The sequence below is a fragment of the Pseudophryne corroboree genome (assembly GCF_028390025.1).
Source record: "Pseudophryne corroboree isolate aPseCor3 chromosome 7 unlocalized genomic scaffold, aPseCor3.hap2 SUPER_7_unloc_6, whole genome shotgun sequence".
NCBI lineage: Eukaryota > Metazoa > Chordata > Amphibia > Anura > Myobatrachidae > Pseudophryne > Pseudophryne corroboree.
The window spans coordinates 763870-789917 of NW_026967615.1; the positions used below are offsets into that span (position 1 = coordinate 763870).

Sequence of the window (26048 nt, forward strand, 5' to 3'; positions counted from 1 at the left end):
GAGCTTTCAGTACTTGTAGGACCGATGCTCATTTCCTATTCTAGCCTCCAAAAACAGATTCCGTTGCATTTTCCAGCGTGTTTTGGATGCGCCTTTGCAAATGTCTTACATCGACAAACTTATTTAGTACTATTTTGCAAATAGGGTTACATTGTTGCAACATTGTGTTCCCTAATTGCTTGATTTTTTAAATGCAACAATTGATAAAGACACCTGATAACTGCTCTGTGGAGTCTTATTTTGTGTCTACTTCTTATCTACATTTAATTCTCTACCTCTAATCAAGGCATTTTTAAATGCTGGGGGCTGCCAGGACGTGAGGCCTATCTAGACTTTAGATCTGAATTTGAATGTACTTGTGAACTAACTTAATTTCCTACTTCTAAATTCATTCCTAAATTCACTACTTACATGAATCCTGTAGTTGGGCATTTTGGGACTTCGATTGTGGGCATTGTTTTGTGTCCAGACCAGCAGCAGGTGGTGTGCATTTGCTGGAAAGGCATCGAAGACCTCCGATATGCTGCATCTCCTGATGTGTGTCTCCCTCAAGTGTCTGTCAGCAAATGCCTGCTAGACACCCCATTCCAAGCTGATTGTGACATCACGGTACATGCATCACAGAACAGGCATGCTAGAACATGGGTCTTCAACCTGCGACCCTCCAGCTGCTGTGGAACTACACATCCCAGCATGCCCTGCCTCAGTTTTAGCATACCTTAATAGCAAAACTGTGGCAGGGCATGCTGGGATGAGTAGTTTCACAGCAGCTGGAGGGCCACAGGATGAAGACCCATGTGCTAGAGCCAAGCCGCAGGTACATTGAATGCTAGCAAGCTGAATATTTAAATCCTTTTTGTTCCGCAGCATTCCAATGTGGAAGATTCCATGGAACCAGAGATCCTTCCATTGAGAAGGACATGCTGCCTGGATGACTACACTGTGCAAATTAAATCACGGAGCCAGTTGGTTTGTGGGTGGCTCTGGTGACTGGGTGGTTGGGTGGGTGGTGTGTCGGAGGTGGAGCACATGCAAATGATTGTGTATCATCCAGCTAGTGAGAGAGAAAACTCATGCAGGAGTGTGCCTGCTTGTCAGTGGGTTATGCACCTTGCCAGACGTCAAATCTACATAGAGCAGCTGGAGGGGACAAGAGCAGGTTTGCAAAATATAGATAGAAGAGCATATATGCTGGCACATTCTCCATGATTGTGTCAGCTTATGTTTTGGTGCACTGCACTTTCCTCCACTAAGTTTTAGCCATTTTTGTTAAGCTCAAGTGTAGTTGCTTCTCGGCCTTTTGGCTGTGATCTTGTATCGTGGTTGAAGGGTCTGCTGGAGGGAGGGATTGTTTTCTTCATTGGCGAAAGACCAAAAATATTCCAGGATGGAAGGCTTGGGAACACTGTCCGTTTTTCAGTTGTGGAAGAGCACAGAGGTCGGATTGGACTACATTCTATAGTAAAGGATACCTTTCTATTTATTGCCCCTCCCCTTATATGTGACTGTGTTACAATAAAGCTTCGGTCTTGTGATTCCCTCACCCTCTTACACTCCACACACATAGCCTTATTAACTGTTGTATTATTGTATAGTTTAAATGTATAGTGCAGTTCATGATTTATAGTGTAGGCTGGCCTGTGCTGTAGTTCTTGAACTGTACTATACCGACAGCATTTGTATTGTGTTTTGGCTGTGCTGCAACACAGTACTTATGTGTGTAATGTTTATGTATGTTTTTTTGCTTCTTTATGTCCATATAGACTGCTTTTTCAATCCAATATCTGAAAACAATCAATGTTTATCTTTGATGGCAATAGAAGTGGTATGATATTTGCTGCTTTTGAAAGGCAATATCTGATATGTCCCCTATCTGGGAACCATATATTAAATGGCTTTTCAGAAAAGGAAGATGGTAGAAGAGCTTTCAGTACTTGTTGGACCGATGCACATTTCCTATTCTAGCCTCCAAAAACAGATTCAGTTGCATTTTCCAGTGTGTTTTAAATGCGCCTTTGCAAATGTCTTACATCGACAAACTTATTTAGTACTATTTTGCAAATAGGGTTACATTGTTGCAACATTGTGTTCCCTAATTGCTTGATTTTTTAAATGCAACAATTGATAAAGACACCTGATAACTGCTCTGTGGAGTCTTATTTTGCGTCTACTTCTTATCTACATTTAATTCCCTACCTCTAATCAAGGCATTTTTAAATGCTGGGGGCTGCCAGGACGTGAGGCCTACCTAGACTTTAGATCTGAATTTGAATGTACTTGTGAACTAACTTAATTTCCTACTTCTAAATTCATTCCTAAATTCACTACTTACATGAATCCTGTAGTTGGGCATTTTGGGACTTCAATTGTGGGCATTGTTTTGTGTCCAGACCAGCAGCAGGTGGTGTGCATTTGCTGGAAAGGCATCGAAGACCTCCGATATGCTGCATCTCCTGATGTGTGTCTACCTCAAGTGGCTGTCAGCAAATGCCTGCTAGATACCCCATTCCAAGCTGATTGTGACATCACGGAACATGCATCATAGAACAGGCATGCTAGAACATGGGTCTTCAACCTGCGACCCTCCAGCTGCTGTGGAACTACACATCCCAGCATGCCCTGCCTCAGTTTTAGCATACCTTAATAGCAAAACTGTGGCAGGGCATGCTGGGATGTGTAGTTTCACAGCAGCTGGAGGGCCACAGGATGAAGACCCATGTGCTAGAGCCAAGCCGCAGGTACATTGAATGCTAGCAAGCTGAATGTTTAAATCCTTTTTGTTCCGCAGCATTCCAATGCGGAAGATTCCATGGAACCAGAGATTATTCCATTGAGAAGGACATGCTGCCTGGATGACTGCACTGTGCAAATTAAGTCACGAAGCCAGTTGGCTTGTGGGTGGCTCTGGTGACTGGGTGGTTGGGTGGGTGGTGTGTCGGAGGTGGAGCACATGCAAATGAATGTGTATCATCCAGCTAGTGAGAGTGAAAACTCATGCAGGAGTGTGCCTGCTTGTCAGTGGGTTATGCACCTTGCCAGACGTCAAATCTACATGGAGCAGCTGGAGGGGACAAGAGCAGGTTTGCAAAATATAGACAGAAGAGCTCTCCAGCCTAGTTTGCTGTCTGTTTACACTTCTCTTTTCTTGAGCCGCTCCCTTATATGCCCTTGCGCACTATCCTGACTTCTCCCATCTGCTTACTTTGTGCCTTCCAACGCACAATGCGAACTACAGGTAGTGCTGCAGGGCCCACACCCTTTTACTTGCCATACAGAGCAGCTCTGGAGCTGTTACAGTGCCCAGCTTCTGCAAGAAATCAGCTTGAATGCTTCAGGGGCTGGGGCATAGCCAACATGAGCCCCACACCGAAGGAGGGTGGAGGTGTTTAATGCGAACTAGGGGTCATCCAAGCGCCGCAAAAGGCCGCCATGCCCTGCACGCCCCTTTTCTCTTTTCATATGCAGACGAGGGTTGAAGCCAACTTTGACCCACTGCTTGGATGACATCACCATATGCAAATCCATCTGCTGCAGGCCTTCCCCCAGGAATGCTTGCACTAGTTGTTGCATTTGGTTTGTTGTTTGGGGGTGCTTCAGTATTAGGCAGCCTTCTGCCCTCCCATGTTCATCTGAAAATATGTGTTCTCCCTGCAGTTGTTGTCCCCAGATGAGAGTTCCCTTGTGCTGCCTCAGTTGAATCTTCTTTACTTGACAGAGATGTGCCTGAGCAGCGGCCCTCCCCAGCCCTATCCCAAATCATACTTATTTTGCATAGGAGATACCATGGTCATGAAGATTGCTCTCCCAGGGTGAGGTTCATTCATTGCATTCTGGGTATGCTGACCCCTGTGATTTCCCCAAATGTGGGAAACTTGACTGCATTATTTGTGGTAGTGGGGGACTGTGTTTGTGCTTTCCTCTGGTCAGCTCTGGTAAAAGTCAGATTTCTTTGTCTCAGATCTTCCTCTAGCCTTGTTCTTCTTTCGAGAGTTCCCTTGTGCTGCCTCAGTTGGATCTCCTTTACTTGACAGGGGGGTGCCCAAGCAGCGACCCTCCCCAGCTCTAGCCCAACTCCTACTTACCTGCCAGGTGAGATACTATGATCATGGAGGTGCTTCTCCCAGGGCAAGGCTCACCCATTGCACTCTGGGTGTGCTGCCCCTGTGATTTCCCCAAATGTGGGAAACTTGACTGCATAATTTGTGTTTCCACTGGTCGGCTTTCATATAATTCAGATCTCTTTGTCTCAGGTCTCTCTCCAGCCTAGTTTGCAGTCTGTTTCCACTTCTTTTTTTTTTGAGCCCCTCCCTTCTATACCCTTGTGCACTATCCTGACTTCTCCTCCTGTCTGCTTACTTTGTGCCTTCCAATGCACAATGCAAACTACAGGTAGAGCTGCAGGGCCCACAAACTTTTACTTGCATTACAGAGCAGCTCTGGAGCTGTTACAGTGCCAAGCTGCTGCAAGAAATCAGCTTGAATGCTTCAGGGGCTGGGGCATTGCCAACATGAGCCCCACACCGAAGGAGGGTGGGGGTGTTTAATGCGAACTAAGGGTCATCCAAGCGCCGCAAATGGCCGCCATTCCCTGCATACCCCTTTTCTCTTTTCATATGCAGATGAGGGTTCCAGCCAACTTTGGCACACTGCTTGGATGACATCACTGTATGCAAATCCGTCTTCTGCAGACCTTCCCCCAGGAATGCTTGTACTAGTTGTTGCATTTGGTTTGTTGTTTGGGGGTGCTTCAGTATTAGGCTGCCTTCTGCCCTCCCATGTTCATCTGAAAATATGTGTTCTCCCTGCAGTTGTTGTCCCCAGATGAGAGTTCCCTTGTGCTGCCTCAGTTGAATCTCCTTTACTTGACAGAGATGTGCCTGAGCAGCGGCCCTCCCCAGCCCTATCCCAAAGCATACTTATTTTGCATAGGAGATATCATGGTAATGAAGACTGTTATCCCAGGGTGAGGTTCATTCATTGCATTCTGGGTATGCTGACCCCTGTGATTTCCCCAAATGTGGGAAACTCGACTTCATTATTTGTGGTAGTGGGGGACTGTGTTTGTGCTTTCCTCTGGTCAACTCTGGTAAAAGTCAGATTTATTTGTCTCAGATCTTCCTCTAGCCTTGTTCTTCTTTCGAGAGTTCCCTTGTGCTGACTCAGTTGGATCTCCTTCACTTGACAGGGAAGTGTCCGAGAAGCGACCCTACCCAGCTCTAGCCCAACTCCTACTTACCTGCCAGGTGAGATACTATGATCATGAAGGTGCTTCTCCCAGGGCAAGGCTCATCCATTGCACTCTGGGTGTGCTGCTCTTGCGATTTCCCCAAATGTGGAAAACTTGACTGCATAATTTGTGTTTCCCCTGGTCGGCTCTCGTATAATTCAGATCTCTTTGTCTCAGGTCTCTCTCCAGCCTAGTTTGCTGTCTGTTTCCACTTCTCTTTTCTTGAGCCGCTCCCTTCTATGCCCTTGCGCACTATTATGACCTCTCCTGTCTGCTTACTTTGTGCCTTCCAACGTCAATGCAAACTACAGGTAGTGCTGCAGGGCCCACACCCTTTTACATGCTTTACAGAGCAGCTCTGGAGCTGTTACAGTGCCCAGCTGCTGCAAGAAATCAGCTTGAATGCTTCAGGGGCTGGGGCATAGCCAACATGAGCCCCACACCGAAGGAGGGTGGAGGTGTTTAATGTGAATTAGGGGTCATCCAAGCGCCGCAAAAGGCCGCCATGCCCTGCACATCCCTTTTTTCTTTTCATATGCAGACGAGGGTTGAAGCCAACTTTGACCCACTGCTTGGATGACATCACCATATGCAAATCCATCTGCTGCAGGCCTTCCCCCAGGAATGCTTGCACTAGTTGTTGCATTTGGTTTGTTGTTTGGGGGTGCTTCAGTATTAGGCAGCCTTCTGCCCTCCCATGTTCATCTGAAAATATGTGTTCTCCCTGCAGTTGTTGTCCCCAGATGAGAGTTCCCTTGTGCTGCCTCAGTTGAATCTTCTTTACTTGACAGAGATGTGCCTGAGCAGCGGCCCACCCCAGCTCTATCCCAAATCATACTTATTTTGCATAGGAGATACCATGGTCATGAAGATTGTTCTCCCAGGTTGAGGTTCATTCATTGCATTCTGGGTATGCTGACCCATGTGATTTCCCCAAATGTGGGAAACTTGACGGCATTATTTGTGGTAGTGGGGGACTGTGTTTGTGCTTTCCTCTGGTCAGCTCTGGTAAAAGTCAGATTTCTTTGTCTCAGATCTTCCTCTAGCCTTGTTCTTCTTTCGAGAGTTCCCTTGTGCTGCCTCAGTTGGATCTCCTTCACTTGACAGGGGGGTGCCCGAGCAGCGACCCTCCCCAGCTCTAGCCCAACTCCTACTTACCTGCCAGGTGAGATACTATGATCATGTAGGTGCTTCTCCCAGAGCAAGGCTCACCCATTGCACTCTGGGTGTGCTGCCCCTGTGATTTCCCCAAATGTGGGAAACTTGACTGCATAATTTGTGTTTCCCCTGGTCGGCTCTCGTATAATTCAGATCTCTTTGTCTCAGGTCTCTCTCCAGCCTAGTTTGCTGTCTGTTTCCACTTCTCTTTTCTTGAGCCGCTCTCTTCTATGCCCTTGCGCACTATTCTGACCTCTCCTGTCTGCTTACTTTGTGCCTTCCAACGCACAATGCAAATTACAGGTAGTGCTGCAGGGCCCACGCCCTTTTACATGCTTTACAGAGCAGCTCTGGAGCTGTTACAGTGCCCAGCTGCTGCAAGAAATCAGCTTGAATGCTTCAGGGGCTGGGGCATAGCCAACATGAGCCCCACACCGAAGGAGGGTGGAGATGTTTAATGCGAATTAGGGGTCATCCAAGCGCCGCAAAAGGCCGCCATTCCCTGCACATCCCTTTTTTCTTTTCATATGCAGACGAGGGTTGAAGCCAACTTTGACCCACTGCTTGGATGACATCACCATATGCAAATCCATCTGCTGCAGGCCTTCCCCAGGAATGCTTGCACTAGTTGTTGCATTTGGTTTGTTGTTTGGGGGTGCTTCAGTATTAGGCAGCCTTCTGCCCTCCCATGTTCATCTGAAAATATGTGTTCTCCCTGCAGTTGTTGTCCCAAGATGAGAGTTCCCTTGTGCTGCCTCAGTTGAATCGCCTTTACATGACAGAGATGTGCATGAGCAGCGGCCCTCCCCAGCCCTATCCCAAATCATACTTATTTTGCATAGGAGATACCATGGTCATGAAGATTGTTCTCCCAGGGTGAGGTTCATTCATTGCATTCTGGGTATGCTGACCCCTGTGATTTCCCCAAATGTTGGAAACTCGACTGCATTATTTGTGGTAGTGGGGGGCTGTGTTTGTGCTTTCCTCTGGTCAGCTCTGGTAAAAGTCAGATTTCTTTGTCTCAGATCTTCCTCTAGCCTTGTTCTTCTTTCGAGAGTTCCCTTGTGCTGCCTCAGTTGGATCTCCTTCACTTGACAGGGGGGTGCCCGAGCAGCGACCCTCCCCAGCTCTAGCCCAACTCCTACTTACCTGCCAGGTGAGATACTATGATCATGTAGGTGCTTCTCCCAGGGCAAGGCTCACCCATCGCACTCTGGGTGTGCTGCCCCTGTGATTTCCCCAAATGTGGGAAACTTGACTGCATAATTTGTGTTTCCCCTGGTCGGCTCTCGTATAATTCAGATGTCTTTGTCTCAGGTCTCTCTCCAGCCCAGTTTGCTGTCTGTTTCCACTTCTCTTTTCTTGAGCCGCTCCCTTCTATGCCCTTGCGCACTATCCTGACTTCTCCCGTCTGCTTACTTTGTGCCTTCCAATGCACAATGCGAACTACAGGTAGTGCTGCAGTGCCCACACCCTTTTACTTGCCTTACAGAGCAGCTCTGGAGCTGTTACAGTGCCCAGCTGCTGCAAGAAATCAGCTTGAATGCTTTAGGGGCTGGGGCATAGCCAACATGAGCCCCACACCGAAGGAGGGTGGGGGTGTTTAATGCGAACTAGGGGTCATCCAAGCGCTGCAAAAGGCCGCCATGCCCTGCACGCCCCTCTTCTCTATTCATATGCAGATGAGTGTTGAAGCCAACTTTGACCCACTGCTTGGATGACATCACCATATGCAAATCCATCTGCTGCAGGCCTTCCCCCAGGAATGCTTGCACTAGTTGTTGCATTTGGTTTGTTGTTTGGGGGTGCTTCAGTATTAGGCAGCCTTCTGCCCTCCCATGTTCATCTGAAAATATGTGTACCTCCTGCAGTTGTTGTCCCCAGATGAGAGTTCCCTTGTGCTGCCTCAGTTGAATCTCCTTTACTTGACAGAGATGTGCCTGAGCAGCGGCCCTCTCCAGCCCTATCCCAAATCATACTTATTTTGCATAGGAGATACCATGGTCATGAAGATTGTTCTCCCAGGGTGAGGTTCATTCATTGCATTCTGGGTATGCTGACCCCTGTTATTTCCCCAAATGTGGTAAACTTGACAGCATTATTTGTGGTAGTGGGGGACTGTGTTTGTGCTTTCCTCTGGTCAGCTCTGGTAAAAGTCAGATTTCTTTGTCTCAGATCTTCCTCTAGCCTTGTTCTTCTTTCGAGAGTTTCCTTGTGCTGCCTCAGTTGGATCTCCTTCACTTGACAGGGGGGTGCCCGAGCAGCGACCCTCCCCAGCTCTAGCCCAACTCCTACTTACCTGCTAGGTGAGATACTATGATCATGAAGGTGCTTCTCCCAGGGCAAGGCTCACCAATTGCACTCTGGGTGTGCTGTTCCTGCGATATCCCCAAATGTGGGAAACTTGACTGCATAATTTGTGTTTCCCCTGGTCGGCTCTCGTATAATTCAGATCTCTTTGTCTCATGTCTCTCTCCAGCCTAGTTTGCTGTCTGTTTACACTTCTCTTTTCTTGAGCCACTCCCTTCTATGCCCTTGCGCACTATCTTGACTTCTCCCGTCTGCTTACTTTGTGCCTTCCAACGCACAATGCGAACTACAGGTAGTGCTGCAGGGCCCACACCCTTTTAGTTGCCTTACAGAGCAGCTCTGGAGCTATTACAGTGCCTAGCTGCTGCAAGTAATCAGCTTGAATGCTTCAGGGGCTGGGGCATAGCCAACATGAGCCCCACACCGAAGGAGGGTGGAGGTGTTTAATGTGAATTAGGGGTCATCCAAGCGCCGCAAAAGGCCGCCATGCCCTGCACGCCCCTTTTCTCTTTTCATATGCAGACGAGGGTTGAAGCCAACTTTGACCCACTGCTTGGATGACATCACCATATGCAAATCCATCTGCTGCAGGCCTTCCCCCAGGAATGCTTGTACTAGTTGTTGCATTTGGTTTGTTGTTTGGGGGTGCTTCAGTATTAGGCAGCCTTCTGCCCTCCCATGTTCATCTGAAAATATGTGTTCTCCCTGCAGTTGTTGTCCCCAGATGAGAGTTCCCTTGTGCTGCCTCAGTTGAATCTCCTTTACTTGACAAGGGAGGCATTTTGGATTTTTTCTTTGGGTACCCTTACACCTGATGGTCTGAATGAGAGCATCGAACTGAACAACATTGGCAGTCTCTGAAGATTTTATCTATTGATTTACCTAATATATTATTTATTGAATATCCATTTATTGTATGTTTATTAAATAAACAAAATTATTAGAAGTAGCTATTTTGGAAACAGCTTTCCTCTTAGGATGAAACTGTATAATCCTGTTGTGTGTGTTCCTTTAAAGTTCTTTAGTAAAATCCACTAGTAATGATGAACATCAGATTTCTTCCTCCATCCTCTTTTTACACTTTCTCTTGGTTCTATATATATATTTTTTTTTTCTATTTTTATTTTTCCCCCCTCCTTCTCCCAAAAGGCCCCCCTCCCTCCCCCCCCCTCCCTGTTTTAAATTTTAAAATCTTTAAATATTTAAATCTTCGAATCCTTAAATTGTCTGTTTAATATTTATTTTTTCTTCAATTCTTTTTGTTGTTTAAACAGCAATGTAATTATTCCAGGGGTTAAAATAATGAAATATAGAAATAATATTAACAAAAATTAAAGGTAAAAATGAATTGATAGAATGATCCCATTAAAAGTAATTAAATAATATGGATGTTAAGCTGAGCGGGTTGGATTCGAACATGGGACTAGCTGCATAGAGTGCATTTGATGTTTCCCCTGCGCCACAAGAAATGCTTTAGTAGTGGCATGGATTTATGTTACCCTAAAAGGTTTTGATAAAGCTAAATATTTATCTTACTTAAAACCCTTTAAGAGGCCTAAGAACACTGTACGCTATTGACGTCTGGAGTACCGTAAGGGTACGCACGTTGCGTAGCAATCGCTTAGCGTAGCGTACGCTCGGGACCACGAGAAGATCACCAGCGGCGCAGACGCTCACAATGTTAAACCTTTACATGTAAACCATGAACAATGTATTATACAGGAAAAACCTTAGTGTAATAGTGGGGTGTAGATGCAACACAATGTAACCTTATTAACTTAAAGCTGTTCGAGCGTCTCCGACAGACCTGAGAATACTTAACACCATAAGAAATACACAAATGCCGGGCTTAGGGTCTAATGCCTTATATGAATGTTATACTTGCAAAATAATAATACAATGCAAGTCATACACTACCAATATAACATAGACTAACTAACCAGATAACTACACAGGAAATACAATACAATACAAGTACGTTTAAGGAAAAAAATGAGAGAAAGAGGAGAGGAGAGAGAGAGAGAGATATGGCCCACAATACCAATAAAGACAATATGATTGCGGAGAAAAACTTACGCACAAGGGGAACGATCGCATGCGCCTCTGGATATCCAGCTCCCGATTATCAGCAATGAGAACCGTTGAAGAGTGAGAGCTGGATATGATCGGCTTGTCTATTTATGCCCCACACACACAATACAATTCAATGGTCCCTACAATCTCATTGTTCATTGGACACAGGAATTCGTCTTCGCATTATAACAAAAGGTTATAGGTTGATTCATACAGGTGGGCTGTGACTATTTCCAACTGCTCAGGTGGGTGGGAAACTAGGTTTCCCGCCGCATGGATAAGTAAGTGCAAATAATAGTAAAAGTACATAAACTTCTTATGTCCATAACTATTCGCACGAGCGATTAATCTGCTTCAAACCAACACCGGAATATTGCTAATTAAATACTCTTCCGATGGATACTAAACACCACTGTATGACTCATGTCTGACCCTTCGTATCAAACAAAGAGGGATCTCTCTGTCCATGAACATGCTATATTAACTAAACTTTCAGATTCTATCAAAGGGACCATAATCTACAAAATATATTATATGGTTAAAATATATATCGATTGAGTCGCCCGCTAGACGCATACAAACTCTACCGTAAATCCGCATATCGTGCGCCTGCGGGTGCACGATACTGCGAGTATGCGCACGCACGGGAGAACTCTTGCACGCGCAGCGGGAGCTCGCATGAGGTGCAGATATGGCAGTGTGCATAGTGATATTTTTCTGACTTTGACAGTCCACCCTTTGGCAGTCAACAATAACTGCCACTTCCTAAAACATTTCAAAACGAGAAAAATATATATCAAGTGTAAATACATTTCTATGATTGGGTAAGGGAGGAGAGGAGAAGGTAGGAAAAGGGTATGACCTATTGAGATAGCAGAAGCATGTGTGTATGAATCCATGTTTGGGGGGTCATGTATCATCGTGCCGTACGTGTTTTAAATCAAGCTTCGAGGTATTGCGAAGTATACATTTGAATTCCTTCTTATCCCGTGGTACGGGTCTGTGGATGGGCTGTCAAACTTTACCGAGCTCTTTTCGGCTGTGGTTGTAACAAAATGGGGGAGCACATTTTAGTTGATGATACATGAATGGGGGAATATGTGAATGCTGATATCTGTGCGGGTATTCCCTATCGACTATGGGGTAAATTTACTAAGATTCGTGTTTTCCCGTTTCAGGTCAAAGTTCAATCACGAATGACATCGAAAGTGTAAAACTGCAACTTTTTAAATTTGTTACGACGGATTTACTAAGCTGTCGTATTCGGGTTTTTCTTTTGTTCCGATGTCGATGTCATTCGTGTTTTTTTTTTAATTTTTACGGCAGTGATTAGCAAAACACTGCCGACTTTTTTACAATGAATCTCGGCCGGATCTGTGTGATCCGTGCTGGGGTTCATTTTTTTTTTTTTAAATTAAACACTGTAAAATCCAAAAAAAAAATTGCGTGGGGTCCCCTCTCCTAAGCATAACCAGCCTCGGGCTCTTTGAGCCGATCCTGGTTGCAGAAATATGGGGAAAAAATTGACAGGGGTTCCCCCATATTTAAGCAACCAGCATCGGGCTCTGCGCCTGGTCCCAAAAATACGGGGGACAAAAAGAGTAGGGGTCCCCCGTATTTTTAAAACCAGCACCGGGCTCCACTAGCTGGACAGATAATGCCACAGCCGGGGGTCACTTTTATATAGTGCCCTGCGGCCGTGGCATCAAAAATCCAACTAGTCACCCCTGGCCGGGGTACCCTGGGGGAGTGGGGACCCCTTCAATCAAGGGGTCCCCCCCCAGCCACCCAAGGGCCAGGGGTGAAGCCCGAGGCTGTCCCCCCCATCCAATGGGCTGCGGATGGGGGGGCTGATAGCCTTTTGTGATAATGAAAAGATATTGTTTTTAGTAGCAGTACTACAAGGCCCAGCAAGCCTCCCCCGCATGCTGGTACTTGGAGAACCACAAGTACCAACATGCGGCGGAAAAACGGGCCCGCTGGTACCTGTAGTACTACTACTAAAAAAAATACCCAAAAAAAGACAAGACACACACACCGTGAAAGTAAAGATTTATTACATACATGCACACAAACATACATACATACTTACCTTATGTTCACACGAGGGTCTGTCCTCTTCTCCAGTAGAATCCAAGGGGTACCTGTTGAATAAATTCTACTCACCAGATCCCGGGTCCCAGGGTCCTCGGGGCAACCATTTGTAATCCAGGTACTTGCATAAAATAACAAAACGGAAAGCCGAGCCACGAACTGAAAGGGGCCCCATGTTTTCACATGGGACTCCTTTCCCCGAATGCCTGAAACCCACTCTGACTTCTGTCTAAGTGGGTTTCTTCAGCCAATCAGGGAGCGCCACGTTGTAGCACCCTCCTGATCGGCTGTGTGCTCCTGTACTGAGTGACAGGCGGCACACGGCAGTGTTACAATGTAGCGCCTATGCGCTACATTGTAACCAATGGTGGGAACTTTCTGCCCTGCGGTTGACCTAAAGTGACGTCACCGCTGAGCAGAAAGTTCCCACCATTGGTTACAATGGAGCGCATAGGCGCTACATTGTAACACTGCCGTGTGCCGCCTGTCACTCAGTACAGGAGCACACAGCCGATCAGGAGGGTGCTACAACGTGGCGCTCCCTGATTGGCTGAAGAAACCCACTTAGACAGAAGTCAGAGTGGGTTTCTGGCATTCGGGGAAAGGAGTCCCATGTGAAAACATGGGGCCCCTTTCAGTTCGTGGCTCGGCTTTCTGTTTTGTTATTTTATGCAAGTACCTGGATTACAAATGGTTGCCCCGAGGACCCTGGGACCCGGGATCTGGTGAGTAGAATTTATTCAACAGGTACCCCTTGGATTCTACTGGAGAAGAGGACAGACCCTCGTGTGAACATAAGGTAAGTATGTATGTATGTTTGTGTGCATGTATGTAATAAATCTTTACTTTCACGGTGTGTGTGTCTTGTCTTTTTTTGGGTATTTTTTTAGTAGTAGTACTACAGGTACCAGCGGGCCCGTTTTTCCGCCGCATGCTGGTACTTGTGGTTCTCCAAGTACCAGCATGCGGGGGAGGCTTGCTGGGCCTTGTAGTACTGCTACTAAAAACAATATATTTTCATTATCACAAAAGGCTATCAGCCCCCCCATCCGCAGCCCATTGGATGGGGGGGGGACAGCCTCGGGCTTCACCCCTGGCCCTTGGGTGGCTGGGGGGGGGACCCCTTGATTGAAGGGGTCCCCACTCCCCCAGGGTACCCCGGCCAGGGGTGACTAGTTGGATTTTTGATGCCACGGCCGCAGGGCACTATATCAAAGTGACCCCCAGCTGTGGCATTATCTGTCCAGCTAGTGGAGCCCGGTGCTGGTTTTAAAAATACGGGGGACCCCTACTCTTTTTGTCCCCCGTATTTTTGGAACCAGGACCAGGCGCAGAGCCCGATGCTGGTTGCTTAAATATGGGGGAACCCCTGTCAATTTTTTCCCCATATTTCTGCAACCAGGATCGGCTCAAAGAGCCCGAGGCTGGTTATGCTTAGGAGGGGGGACCCCACGCAATTTTTTTAAAGAAAATAACCACTTTCCAACCCCTTCCCACTGATATACATGCACGGATCTCATGGATCCGTGCATGCCTATACAATCACGGATTAAAAAAGCAGGTCTGTTTTTTTTTAGCACTTTTTTACGAGTTGTAATTTTTCACGGCAGTGTTTGTTTTTTTTTTGCTTTGCACTTCTTAGTAAATTACCGAGATTCATACTTAAACAGCCGCGTTTTGACCGATGGTGTATTCATTTGTATTTTTTTTGTTGGACTTCCAAAAAATTACGAATGCCCTCATCACTGCCGTGATTATTGCTTAGTAAATTACCGAGATGACACTTTGATAAAAAAACGGCATCTTGGTCAAAATCGGGACCTTAGTAAATTTACCCCTATGTGTGTAATTACCTGAAGGTTGTAGAGATGAAGATAAGACACAATTATGGTAAATGCAGTGGTATTCTATGTCAGGTTAATGAACATTTGTCGGTTGAAGTCTTGTTCGGTGTCTGTTGAATGCAGTCTTCTTTGGGCTTTTGTCAAAAGGTGTGGGCAAAAAGCTTTGTCAATGTCCATAGACTTACAAAAGTGTTGGGCTAGCGTAATTTTAAAATTTCTAGGGAAACTGGGGGTCTATGGCATAGTTCATCAAATATCTGTGTATAAGGTTGTCAAAACTTCTTCTTTAATCCATCAGTTGTCTGTATACAGGGTCATCAAATTCCTCGTCAAAAAGTGGGTCTTTTTACCTTGGAAAAACCGGAAAAACAGGTGAAAGAAACGGACCGTATAATCGCATTTTCATCACATCATTGTTTCTACAGTTGGGTCATAAATCAAATCCATTGGAATTACAATTTCCTCACTCCTTAGACTCATTACCCTGGTACTACGTTTGCACTTCATTAAAGCCTGACCGCATCTAAATGTCAAGCCAATCGTTATGACAACACCTAAGATACATAGAAGAAACTTCCCTACATCCATTATGACTCCTTGAGCCCATTCTCCTAAACCAGAGAACCAATTTCACGGGTTCAACCATGACACCCAACCAGTCAGCTCATTACCCACAGCAGCAAGGGTGAGATTGTGTCTCCTGCGAAATTCCCACTTTAATTGGAGAATATCGTCCATCTTTTGGTCTATGACCTCGACCGGATCCTCGGTACTATTCGTTATATATGTGCAGCATTTCACGCCGTACTGCGTTGCCAGTGTGACACAATATCCACCTGTTACTGCTGTGAGATAATTAAGAACCATTCTATGCTGAACCAGTTCTGTTTTATAAGCTTGAAGCTCTCTTCCAGTATACCTAAAAGTGTCATCATACATTTCTGTGATATTGTCTAACAAATTTGCAAGCGCAGATATGTATTTATAATTCAACACTCCTCTGGCGGTGCGAGTGATGTCTAACGCGAGTAGAACCTGAATCCCGGTGGATTCATGGATCATGTCAGAGGCCGGATGCTCTGTTCTTTCTATCAGGTGCCATTTAACTACGTGCTCGTAATGAGTATGAGTATAAGGAGCTTGGGCACCACGGTGTATATCTTTCATTTTGGCATGTGATACAGTCATTACTTCAGGCAGTACTTTTCCAATATAACACAATCCTTCAGAGTTTGGGGCAAGCCACTTATACGCCTTCCTCCCGCATATGAAATAGGCATCATCGGGGAGAACATATGGGACGGAGTAGGACATAACCATATTACACATCTTCCATGTGAAATCTCCTAACCCTAATTCTCCCATCTGTCTGGTACACGTATCAGTTTGTACGATATGTGCACAGTATCCTGGTGATACCTCTCCAACTCTCGTAATCCTACTTCCTAGGGTATACCTATATCGGAAAGATTTTTCTCTACTGGCTATGTGGCGTATAAGCTCTGTATCTGTCGGCATTCTATCTGCTCTATATGAAAAGGTCATGGTTTGGTTACTCCATGACACTTCCCAATTTCCCGGCTTTCGGGGATTGGAAATGTTAAAACATATTAGGGATCTATCCACATGATATTGGTGGAGCTTCAAACTAGGAGGACTGGAGATATTAAACCTCCTGTCCACCGGTCCCCCACCCTTTAGCTCAAGTACCTCCCCTACCATTAAAGGAAATGGTACTAGTCCTGATTTGCTATGACCTTGAGGTACTTGAGAGCATACCCAACAATCTGTTTGATTTAACAAACTACCCACTAAGGAGTGATAGTCACTCAAGGGCTGCCGGTCCATGTGGATATTAAAACTGGATTGGCATTACTTGATGCACCCATCCTCAACTACATTGTCACAGAGCCTACAGATACAGTTTTCTTCAGCTAACAATCCTTCACAATTCCTTCTATTGTCAATGCTATCGGATCGTTTTCTGATACTCGCCTTTACTTGTTGGTTAAGTTGTTCTTGGAAAACTACGCCTCCATCTTTGTCATCAGAACCCATTCCAGAACCTTTCTCGACCTCCATGTTACTCTCGCCGGAACAGACTGCTCTGGTCAACATCATGGTCAACAGGAAAATCCGGATCACAGTCTCTTGGGGCAAGTCCATCTTATAGGAGGAAACGAAGAAGAATGAGAAGGGGGAAAAATAATTTGAGGGAGAGGGGATGGGAAGTGGAGAAAAACAATAAAAGGGAACAGGGAATCGACAACTGCTTTTGATCTTGTGATTTTCAATGCTCAGGTGCCGCCTCAGTCCTCCTGGAACAGACACTCCAGTGATACAACTTCCTCTACCGTCTGTTCCTTATCACGGGACCTCTCTGGATCAGCAACCTTCTTACAATGGGACGAATGAACCCAAGTCTCTCTCTGGACAACCTTCAATGCTGTAGTGCTAGTCAATAAGACTTGGTCTGACCATCTGTCAATAAGGCAACCTGAGCGTAGAAAATTCCGTATCATTACATAATCCCCAGGTTCAATGTCATGACAATTACTATCTGGTAAATCAGGAATCAATAACTTCAAATTATCATTTTGATTCCTTAGCTGTTTACTCATGTTAATCAGGTACTTTACAGTCACTTCATTGTTACACTTCAAATCATCCTGAGGGTTAATCATAACATGCGGTTGTCGACCAAACAAGATTTCAAAGGGAGACAGATTAAGAGGGGACCTGGGAGTGGTTCTGATGCTGTACAGTACTATGGGTAAAGCTTCTGGCCATGCCAATCCTGTTTCTGCCATAACTTTGCTCAGTTTATTTTTAATAGTGCTGTTCACTCTTTCCACCTTCGCACTCGCCTGTGGACGGTATGGAGTGTGCAGCTTACTATCAATTCCCATCAACTTACACATTCCTTGAAAGACATCACCTGTAAAATGGGTACCCCTATCACTTTCGATTATTCTAGGGATACCATATCTACACACAAATTCCTGCACAATTTTCTTAGCAGTAAACATAGTGGTATTTGTGGCCGCAGGAAATGCTTCAACCCAATTTGAGAATACATCTATACAAACAAGTACATATTTCAAATTTCGAGAAGGGGGTAATTGAATAAAGTCAATCTGTATTACCTGAAAAGGGCCGCCTGTAGGTGGGATATGAGATGGTTCTGTTGGTATTGCCTTTCCGATGTTCTTCCTCAAACAGGTAAGGCATGACATTGCTCTCTTACCTGCATGAGATGAAAATCCTGGGGCGCACCAATATGCTCTTACCAACTTGCACATTCCCTCCTTGCCCAGATGAGTCAGCCCGTGTGCTGCCTCAGCTAAACATGGAAGATATGCTCTGGGGGCCACTGGTTTACCCTGTCCATCCGTCCAGAGTCCTGAGGACTCCTGGCCATATCCTTTTGCCTTCCAGACTGCCTTTTCCTGTGTGGAACACAAATTTTGCATCTCACACAACTTCTGTGTGTTGATGGTATTAAATACCATCAGTTGTGTGGTGTCTGTCTGTCTGGGGGTACCAGCTGCTAACTTAGCAGCTTCGTCTGCTCGGCTGTTACCAAGTGATACTGGGTCCTGGCTATATGTGTGTGCTTTACACTTGATAACAGCCACTCTGTCGGGTTCCTGTATCGCTGCTAGAAGCCTTTTGATGTGAGCTGCATGCGCTACCGGTGTACCAGCTGCCGTCATGAAATTTCTGAGGCGCCATAGGGCTCCGAAATCATGGACTACCCCGAATGCGTATCTAGAGTCGGTGTAGATATTGGCTGATTTGCCCTTAGCCAATTCACATGCTCTGGTTAGGGCGACCAGTTCAGCAACCTGGGCTGAGTGAGGTGGGCCTAGCGGTTCTGCTTCTATGGTGCCTTGATCATCTACGACTGCGTATCCAGTACACAAGTCTCCCGAGTCCGACTGTCTGTGACAACTACCATCCGTGTAGAAGGTAAGATCTACATCTTCCAGTGGGTTGTCACTGATGTCAGGCCTTGCGGTAAAATTTTGGGTCAAATATTCCATACAATCATGTGTGTCCTCCTTTGTATTAAATTCTCCTTCCCCACCACTCTCATCCTCCACCCTTTGTGCCTGTCCAGGCACACCTGGGAGATATGTTGCAGGATTTAATGCACTGCATCTCCTTATGGTGATGTTTACGGGGGCCATTAGTGCCAATTCCCATCTTGTAAACCGCGCTGATGAGACGTGTCTGGTTTGGGCAGAATTTAGCAAGGCTGACACTGCATGTGGTGTATGAATTGTGAGGTTGTGACCTAGCACTACATCTTCGCTTTTCGTTACTAGCAATGCTATCGCAGCAACGCTTCGCAAGCATGTGGGGAGGGATCGCGCTACCGTATCTAGCTGAGCGCTGTAGTATGCTACCGGCCTGCTGGCATCACCGTGCTTTTGGGTTAGGACGCCTGCTGCGCAACCAGCACTTTCTGTTCCGTACAGCTCAAAGGGTTTCCCATAGTCTGGCATACCTAATGCTGGTGCCTGCGTTAGGCACTGTTTAAGTCTCTCAAATGCCATCTCGGACTCGTCTGTGTGCGAAATCCGATCAGGCTTGTTTGAGGAGACCATCTCCTGCAAAGGTAATGCTAGAATGGAAAATCCTGGGATCCAGTTACGGCAATACCCACACATTCCTAAAAACGTTCTGATCTGTTGCTGGGTTTGAGTCAGAGTCATGTCTCTAATTGCTTGAATTCTATCAGCGGTCAGGTGTCTCAGTCCTTGTGTTAGACAGTGTCCCAAATATTTTACTTTAGTTTGGCATAATTGCAACTTGTCTTTGGAAACCTTGTGTCCTGTGTCTGAAAGATGAAACAGGAGCTGTTTCGTATCCTTCAGGGATGCTTCCAATGAATCTGAACACAGTAGTAAATCATCCACGTACTGTATCAATATTGATCCACTCTCTGGTTGGAAAGACTGTAAACAATCATGCAAAGCCTGGGAAAATATACTTGGACTGTCTATGAAACCTTGTGGTAATCGAGTCCATGTGTATTGGACTCCTCTGTATGTAAATGCAAACAAATATTGGCTGTCAGGGTGCAGAGGTACCGAAAAGAAAGCGGAGCAGAGGTCAATAACAGTGAAAAATTTCGCAGTGGGAGGGATTTGCATAAGGATGACAGCTGGATTTGGCACTACGGGGAACTGACTCTCAACTATTTTGTTAATCCCCCTTAAATCCTGCACTAGCCGGTAACCCCTCCCCCCACTCTTTTTCACAGGGAAGATGGGACTATTGGCTGTGCTGGATGTTCTTACCAGGATGCCCTGTTGTAGCAAGCGCTCTATTACTGGGTATACTCCTAACTCCACCTCTGGCTTCAGAGGGTATTGTGGGATTTTTGGAGCTATCCTACCATCTTTTACTTGCACAACTACTGGAGCTACGTTTGCCATCAATCCAGTGTCTTGTCCGTCTTTAGTCCACAGTGACTCTGGTATCTGGGATGTCATTTCTTCTACTTGGGATGGAGTCCTATTTGTCATAATGGTATGTGACATTAATTTTGATGGGGAGTCTAACATGTCTCGCACTTCCTGAGCGTGATTCTCAGGTATGTCCAAGAATACACCTTCAGGAGTACAATAAATGACGCACCCCATTTTACACAATAAGTCTCTTCCCAAGAGATTTGTCGGTGCCGATGCAGCCAGCAAAAAGGAATGCTTGGTATGTAAAGGCCCTATTGTAATCTCGGCTGGTTTGCTAGCAGGGTAATGCTGGACTACTCCCGTTACTCCCATGGCTGGAATTGTCTTACCAGTGGTTCTCATGCCCACTGTCGAATTTATCACTGATTTGGCCGCCCCCGTATCTACAAGAAAGTTTAATGTTTTACCAGCTACATCAATTGCAATTTCGGGTTCACTACCAAGACTTGCAATCAATTTTACTGGCTGCAGATTACAGGTATGGCCACACCCCTATTGGGTATGGTGACCTCCCTGAATCCCGCTGGCAGCAACTACTTGTGAAGGGGTTAACTGGGAACTGCCAGAGGCTTGCCAGTCTCTGTTCGGGGGGTATCTTTTTGTTTCCCCTGCATGTGGCTCATAACTCCGTTTCTGCGGACCCTGCTCCCAATGTCGTGTGTCGTGTCGTTGTCTAGGGGGTTGATAAGACTTTTGTATGTTTCTCGATTTACAGTCTCGTGCAAAGTGTCCCTCTCTATGACAGAAATAACAGGTTACCACATTCGACTTACCCACAGGGTTTGGTGATTTATACAAAGGCTGCCTTGTGGTCAGGGCCTGTATACTTACGGCCATTAACTTATCACCTTGTAATTCCCTGTGTCTGGTGATATTCCGATCGTGATCCACAGCTGCCTCTCTCAAAGTAGCCACCGACAGACCTCGCCAACATGGTTGTGTGGTCTGTACCCTTGTCTTTAATGCCTCTTTTAAACCATCCATTAGTACAGATACTGCTACTTCTCGATGGTTTATGTTTGTTTTAATGTCCTCTATGCCTGTGTATTTTGCCATATCTAGTAATGCCCTGTGAAAATACTCTGCAGCTGTTTCTGACTCCTTTTGTTTAATGGAGAAAATCTTGTTCCATTTAACTACAGCTGGAAAATACTCCTTTAACTGTAAACTTATCCTTTTTACATTGTCTTTGTTGTACACATCTGTAAGAGGTACATCCTGATCCAATCCACAGTCAGCTAAAAATTGAGCCGAGTCGACATTGGAGGGTAAACAAGCCCTCAGCAATACCAGCCAGTCTTTGTTATTGGGCTCTAAAGTGTTCCCTAGGTCTCTGATGTATTTCTGGCTAGCAACTAAGTCTTTCCTAGGGTCAGGGAATTCAGACACTATGGTTCTTAATTCCATTCGGGAAAACGGGCTGTACATGGCAATGTTCCTGATAGGAGTGACTCCTGTAGTGTCCGTTTTCCCATTTGGAACTGCTATTACCCTAACGGGAGCAAGTTTAATAACATCATTCTGTGTAGATTCTACAGCCTGTGGTGAAATGGTTTCAGCATAGTGTATGGTGCCGTACTTACCTGTTGATACGACCTCACCTGTCCCTCCGCTAGGGGCCTTTGTTACTAATCTTAAGGGTTGGGCCGTGCCTACTGTTGTTTCTGATATGGTGGCTGCTAGAGAGAGCGCCGATATTGTTGCCGATTCGTCCTCTTGATCACACTCCTGGGGAAAGTTCAAAACAGGGTACAACTTGCACGGGTTAATACTTGCATTGGTTAACTTATTAACATTTACACAGTTGCTAAGTGTTTGTTTGTTACACCCTAATGCGTCATTCTCCGCAACCGATTTCTCTCCTGATATGTATGGTGGCGGCGGTGCCGTGGCTATCAGTTTCCTGATAGGGTTAGATCCCGCCGCCTGAGCCAATCCTCTCTGTATTTCACCCTCCTGTTGCCATAACTGCAAATAATCATAATGTTTAATCCGTCTCTTTGTTGATTTAATGAGACATATCCTCCTCCTAAGATTTTGTAACACTTCTGGGCTAAAGCTGCCTACTCTTGGGAACTTCTCCCCGTCATGTACCGTCATTCTCTCCCATTCATCACATAAAACCTCTGTGTGTGAACCGTATTTTTCACACATTACGTACCTTGCCGACCCGATTGGTCGGTTTACTGAATCAACCCGAACCGAGGTTGATCGCCCCCTACCTGAACAATTGGCCCCCATACCTGTAGGTGTTGCTTTCACCACCTCTGACCTTCAATCAGGGTCTTCAGCGAACCCTTACAAAAACCAAAATGTTCAAGATAGGCTGACGGTGGCGGTTTACCGAGTACCCCACTCACTCGCCCACGCCGACCAATACGACCTACACACTGCCCTAGTGCTGGCGTACTCGACCCAGGGCCCCTATGAACCTTCGTTTACTGGAACATGTGAGTGTGATCCGCAGAGCATTAACCCTTTCCAGTAACTGTTGGTTGTTGGATAATTCCTGAGTGACCAGCGAACTTCCCTTCAGAAAATAAAAAATTACACAAATCACGTCAGAATGTACAAATAGTGTTTATGACCCGTTTCGTACACAAATGGTACTGGTCAGATTAACTAATGCACACAATTACGTGCGGTACAATCAGTCTGCACATAAGCAACTAATCTTATGTGCAGAGCGACCAGTGGAATCGAAAATTGCGGCTGCGAATTCCTTCAGCATGAGCTTTAATGGCCTATATGGGTTCTGCACCAACCCCCTGGGTTGTGCTCTTTTCTCTATTTATAGCGGACTTCCTTGTCTGCTGTACCTGGACCTCCTGGTCAATTCCGGACCTCCTGGTCTGTGCTACAATAGACCTCCTGGTCTGCTATACTCTAATGCTCAGATTTTATGTTTAACAAAGGATGCCTCCCTTGCCACCATGCACGTCACTTACATGTATGTACCCTGCGAGAACTCGACTTCTTGTGGTTCAACCTCAAAAAATTGTATAAACTTATATATGCAAACACTCACTCACCACATGTACACTTTTGTTTCTATTTCTATTTCTGCGCAGAAATTTTCTTTCCTTTAGACCAGATGTGTTGTAAATTTGGAGAAGGATCTGTTAATCTAAATTTCGGACACTAAAATAGATTTGCGCTATTTATCGCGTTGCCACCTTTTCGCCTGTTACAATAACACTAGCGTGTGATTTGAGTTACGTGGGCGTACCCGGACGCTCCGTTGCGTAATATACGCTGCGTGCGTCGGCCTTTGAGTTGCGTACGCGAGTCTCACCCTTTGTTAGAGACACGTGTACACAAAGCAAATATCCACCGTAACACAATTTTACACGTTTATCAATGTAGATGATCCTCGATCATCTACCGAACACCACACCAATCTCTCCTTGTATCTTTAGGTAGAGCTGCGTGCGTGCTTTTCAATTTACACCTTAATGTATTACTTTTACTCTTTAACTATGAAATAGCGGCAAATCTCTCTTAGCACGTTTATCAATTATAAAATGGCAAACAGAAGAGTGATATATGAAAATACACGAAAATGAAAAGAAATGCAGATATGTGCGTGCGTACGCAAGACAGAAATAAACAGTTTTAAAAGACACTAGCGTGTTGTTCTTACCTCCGGTTCCGGATTCCCTCAGCACCCTTTACTAAGTGAAGCAGACGCTTATCCAGACAGCACTACGAGGAATATGACCTCCCGCCCTTTGCTGATGGATAATGTCTGCTGAAATTACCTAGTGCAGATATGTGAAGGACGGACGAGCCGCCAATTGATAAAGCTAAATATTTATCTTACTTAAAACCCTTTAAGAGGCCTAAGAACACTGTACGCTATTGACGTCTGGAGTACCGTAAGGGTACGCACGTTGCGTAACAATCGCTTAGCGTAGCGTACGCTCGGGACCACGAGGAGATCACCAGCGGCGCAGACGCTCACAATGTTAAACCTTTACATGTAAACCATGAACAATGTATTATACAGGAAAAACCTTAGTGTAATGGTGGGGTGTAGATGCAACACAATGTAACCTTATTAACTTAAAGCTGTTCGAGCGTCTCCGACAGATCTGAGAATACTTAACACCATAAGAAATACACAAATGCCGGGCTTAGGGTCTAACGCCTTATATGAATGTTATACTTGCAAAAGAATAATACAATACAAGTCATACACTACCAATATAACATAGACTAACTAACCAGATAACTACACAGGAAATACAATACAATACAAGTACGTTTAAGGAAAAAAATGAGAGAAAGAGGAGAGGAGAGAGAGAGAGAGATATGGCCCACAATACCAATAAAGACAATATGATTGCGGAGAAAAACTTACGCCCAAGGGGAACGATCGCATGCGCCTCTGGATATCCAGCTCCCGATTATCAGCAATGAGAACCGTTGAAGAGTGAGAGCTGGATATGATCGGCTTGTCTATTTATGCCCCACACACACAATACAATTCAATGGTCCCTACAATCTCATTGTTCATTGGACACAGGAATTCGTCTTCGCATTATAACAAAAGGTTATAGGTTGATTCATACAGGTGGGCTGTGACTATTTCCAACTGCTCAGGTGGGTGGGAAACTAGGTTTCCCGCCGCATGGATAAGTAAGTGCAAATAATAGTAAAAGTACATAAACTTCTTATGTCCATAACTATTCGCACGAGCGATTAATCTGCTTCAAACCAACACCGGAATATTGCTAATTAAATACTCTTCCGATGGATACTTAACACCACTGTATGACTCATGTCTGACCCTTCTTATCAAACAAAGAGGGATCTCTCTGTCCATGAACATGCTATATTAACTAAACTTTCAGATTCTATCAAAGGGACCATAATCTACAAAATACATTATATGGTTAAAATATATATCGATTGAGTCGCCCGCTAGACGCATACAAACTCTACCGTAAATCCGCATATCGTGCGTCTGCGGGTGCACGCGACTGCGAGTATGCGCACGCACGGGAGAGCTCTTGCACGCGCAGCGGGAGCTCGCATGAGGTGCAGATATGGCAGTGTGCATAGTGATATTTTTCTGACTTTGAAAGTTTTATATAAGTAAATGGGGATCCTTAGTGCTGAGTCTCTGAATTATGTATATGTGATTATAGATATGAGGTATTGATTGAAAGATTATAGGTTAATCTGTATATAGATTATATATTTTCTGTTATTTTTTAAACCACCTTGTTGCTTATTTTATTATTATTTTTAATCACCATGTTGCTTATTTTTATATTAGGAAATGCCTTTATATGTGCAATTGCAATTAGAAAGTTGTTCCATATGTGAGTCATTACATGTATGCATCCAATTAGTACATGTATGTATCCAATCAACTAATTAGTAATGCTATTGGTCCGGTGCATTTTAAAAAGAGCCTGCTAGGCTGCTGATGTATCCTCTGACGAAACCGCTCTTGGATAACAGCGGAGAAACAAGTAAGAAAGGTGATTACAGGACACTCTGATTGCTGAGATATAAGCCCGTTCATGAACGAGCTACATCACGGCGGACGTCTGATGTAAAGACAGCGGTGAAGGGGAAAAAGCAATTTGAGACCGAGCAAAAGGAGGTCTCTACCCCACGGCAGGGAGAAATATCCCGACCGCGAGTGCCAATATGATCCAGCCACGGTTAACGGGGGTCGTAGCATACCGCTGTGTTTCACCAACCATCACAGCGCTCTCCCCCTGTTTTCTTTCATTACTCACGTGAGTTACATATGAACTTTAACTGCAGTAAATAAGAGGCGTTGGTTACAACTGTTGCTGTTCATCCACAAGAAGGAATTTAATGTATCAATTACAATTGGAA

At 45.3% G+C, this 26048-nt stretch overlaps 10 non-coding genes across 10 annotated transcripts; all 10 read left to right on the forward strand.

The window, feature by feature from the left end:
• Window positions 1-3758: 3758 nt before the first annotated feature.
• On the forward strand, window positions 3759-3922 carry LOC134986874 (U1 spliceosomal RNA). The gene has a single exon (XR_010192645.1). It is a non-coding gene; the product is annotated as a U1 spliceosomal RNA (small nuclear RNA).
• Window positions 3923-4074: 152 nt separating this feature from the next.
• Window positions 4075-4237, forward strand: LOC134986968 (U1 spliceosomal RNA). The gene has a single exon (XR_010192730.1). It is a non-coding gene; the product is annotated as a U1 spliceosomal RNA (small nuclear RNA).
• Window positions 4238-4912: 675 nt separating this feature from the next.
• Window positions 4913-5076, forward strand: LOC134986918 (U1 spliceosomal RNA). Its single transcript, XR_010192686.1, has one exon. It is a non-coding gene; the product is annotated as a U1 spliceosomal RNA (small nuclear RNA).
• A 152-nt stretch (window positions 5077-5228) lies between these two features.
• LOC134986939 (U1 spliceosomal RNA) lies at window positions 5229-5391 on the forward strand. Its single transcript, XR_010192706.1, has one exon. It is a non-coding gene; the product is annotated as a U1 spliceosomal RNA (small nuclear RNA).
• A 670-nt stretch (window positions 5392-6061) lies between these two features.
• Window positions 6062-6225, forward strand: LOC134986919 (U1 spliceosomal RNA). Its single transcript, XR_010192687.1, has one exon. It is a non-coding gene; the product is annotated as a U1 spliceosomal RNA (small nuclear RNA).
• A 152-nt stretch (window positions 6226-6377) lies between these two features.
• On the forward strand, window positions 6378-6540 carry LOC134986995 (U1 spliceosomal RNA). Its single transcript, XR_010192753.1, has one exon. It is a non-coding gene; the product is annotated as a U1 spliceosomal RNA (small nuclear RNA).
• A 670-nt stretch (window positions 6541-7210) lies between these two features.
• Window positions 7211-7374, forward strand: LOC134986876 (U1 spliceosomal RNA). The gene has a single exon (XR_010192647.1). It is a non-coding gene; the product is annotated as a U1 spliceosomal RNA (small nuclear RNA).
• A 152-nt stretch (window positions 7375-7526) lies between these two features.
• LOC134986989 (U1 spliceosomal RNA) lies at window positions 7527-7689 on the forward strand. Its single transcript, XR_010192748.1, has one exon. It is a non-coding gene; the product is annotated as a U1 spliceosomal RNA (small nuclear RNA).
• Window positions 7690-8360: 671 nt separating this feature from the next.
• On the forward strand, window positions 8361-8524 carry LOC134986887 (U1 spliceosomal RNA). Its single transcript, XR_010192657.1, has one exon. It is a non-coding gene; the product is annotated as a U1 spliceosomal RNA (small nuclear RNA).
• A 152-nt stretch (window positions 8525-8676) lies between these two features.
• Window positions 8677-8839, forward strand: LOC134987011 (U1 spliceosomal RNA). The gene has a single exon (XR_010192767.1). It is a non-coding gene; the product is annotated as a U1 spliceosomal RNA (small nuclear RNA).
• Window positions 8840-26048: the final 17209 nt, after the last annotated feature.